Genomic DNA, 2500 nt, shown 5'->3' on the forward strand with positions numbered 1-2500 from the left:
GGCATTGTTACCTGTTAGACTATAATCGCAAGGCATGTACGGAAACTAGAGTTTCTTCGTGCAATTGTCTCAGTCGTAAATTTGAGAGACAACAAACCAAAGCGGTACAGAAAACGGCGAAAAAAAGTTGCACAGAGCATGCACTGCAACCCACCGACACAAACTTTTCAAACAAACTGCTATTATATTTCGGGACAAATTGTGCTTTTGAAAAACTTGGTCATTTCAAATGATATGAAATTGTCGTATCGTATTTGCCGGAAATTTGCTGAACTCACCAAGATGCTGAGGTGGTGGAAAACTTTGCTGGCAACAAACTGATCTGAGTTGTTGTACTTGTCAGAAGGAAGGTGTTCACACAGCAGTTCATCGTTGTTTTCCTGAAGGGCTGCCAGGTTAAATGAAAAGCATGGAAGAGTATCCAAACACGACAAAGCGCACTGGATACTTCGTTCAACGAGCCTTTTACGAACAGGGGTGATATTTAGGTAAGCGAATTTGTCTTGAATGAAGTTTGCATAACGGACACCTGAAATCCGTGTTTCACCACTGACTTCCTTGAGCGCCAAAGCCTCTGAAATACATTAAGTAAACTATGAGAAAGACAGTGAAAATAGCTGAATTGGTCACGATAGGATAGATCTAGAAAAAGAGAGGAGAAAATTAATCATAACACCTTTATCACCTTTAACAAGTGCTTTTGAAAGGAGAATTGCCAGAGCGAGGCGAACGGTTGTCAGATATATTTTGAGTCTACCGGTATCCATTTTCTAGGCTTTAAACACTTTAAAACAGCTTTCTTGATGAGCATTAGCTCATGACATGGTCATTAGTCTGAATCGATATGGAAATGAGACCTCGACTGTCTTAAATGAAGTGCTCGCGTTATTTGAGGATGCAAGTTTCTGACAACTGGGTGTCTCCCGTCTTTGAAGTAATTACTAAAGAAGTGGAGAGACATTTAAATAGGTGATTATTGAACACTCTCTGCGCTGATTGGTTGCCAAAGAGGTGATTGTTACTCGGTAATCTCCTAAGTGGTTTTTCAAAAAGGCCGCAAGCCGTTTTGTCGAGGTAACAGAAGAAGAAATTAATTGTTTTAGAGAAAATGCATATTTTTAAAATAATTGCCTATGTAATTATACTAAAACAATTAATCACCTCAGGCTGGGTGAATATTAAACTCGCGATCACCTTCAGCGAATAACTGTTACTTATTTAACAAGTCAGTTCTAATTGCAATATTATCCCTGGTGCTAATTTATGGCGTAAAAACCAGAATTTAAATGTCGAATGAAACACGACGCGGCAGCGAACTAATGATCCGTTTAATAGGCCTTATCACGGGAACTTGCCCAGCGAAATCTTAATTTTCCTTTACATTTGCCTGTAATTTTTTCCCACAGACGCATGTCTGACTGAGCGTAACAAGTTACACAGTTTTAGAAGAGACATTGAGGAGATGTGAAACATTCTAACTTATCCCATGAAAAGCGACCAACGCTAACAAAGGGCACCATTGTTTATAAAGTTTACTGTAAATTTCCAATTTTTGGTGGTCATCGAAACAAGAGGGCCTAATAGAATGTTTTTAACCAACCCCTAGGGACACCAATAACAATAGAGAAATTTAAAGAAAACTACAAAACTTTTGAAATTACAAGACATGTACAAAGCGTTAAGTTGAATTTGTAAGTACGGAAAAAGTGCTAATTATGCCAGTAACAACGGAATGTACATAAAACGTGACAATGTGAGAACATTAATCAACTGAAGATGACAGAAGTTTCTGTCGAAACATGTCTTGTAATTTCAAATAGAGATATGTAAATAATCAAGCAATTGTATGACAAAATTTCATATTTCGCTGGCCAAATTCTAGAACACGTAGGACCTTCAAATTTTTCCAGTAAAATCCTTTGGTTAGCAACTAAATTTTACCATTTCACAGATGTTTCTACATTCAAGGTTTTCTCAAGTTATTTTAACGCAGATCCCATAGAAACACTGTTATTTCGGACATGTTTGCCTACCCGTCAAGATGGCTTCCAAAACCGTAATCTATGCTATCGGCAATACAGAGCCGTAGCAGGCCCGGAAAAACTGTTGGGGTGCAAAGATCTTTTAAGGCCGCCAAACGTTTATATACCTTAAAAGGTATAGATCGTTTTCAGGTGACGTCATCATTTTCTAAAATCCAAAACTAAAGAGCCACGAAAGTTCAATAGCTCAATAGCGTGCTTCGTTTGGAAACCAGAGCATTTTGAATTTCTGAGTTATAGCGGTGCGTGACACGAGGCGACGATCAAGTTTATTGAGAAATATATATTTATCTCATGGTTTTGAGCCTTTTTAGAATTTAAAGCATTAGGAAAAGTGCTTAAGTAAATAGCTGTCTGTTCAGTACAGATGATCACTCGCCTAGATAGCCAAAGTAAGTAACAGATGTTGACACTATTTTCCGGCCGCCATATTGGTGCACCACAGAAGTGCACCAACA

The 2500-nt window shown here is 38.2% G+C and overlaps 1 long non-coding RNA gene across 1 annotated transcript in view; it reads right to left on the reverse strand.

The window, feature by feature from the left end:
- The window catches only part of LOC138032480 (uncharacterized), a 1334-nt gene extending 571 nt beyond the window's left edge, over positions 1–763 (reverse strand). The window contains exons 1-2 of the long non-coding RNA XR_011128378.1: positions 686–763; positions 279–574 (exon numbers count right to left, since the gene is read on the reverse strand). This is a non-coding gene — a long non-coding RNA (uncharacterized lncRNA). The remainder of the gene's footprint in view (positions 1–278; positions 575–685) is intronic.
- Between the last annotated feature and the right edge of the window lie 1737 nt (positions 764–2500).

The sequence above is a fragment of the Montipora capricornis genome, chromosome 14 (genome assembly GCF_036669925.1).
Source record: "Montipora capricornis isolate CH-2021 chromosome 14, ASM3666992v2, whole genome shotgun sequence".
NCBI lineage: Eukaryota > Metazoa > Cnidaria > Anthozoa > Scleractinia > Acroporidae > Montipora > Montipora capricornis.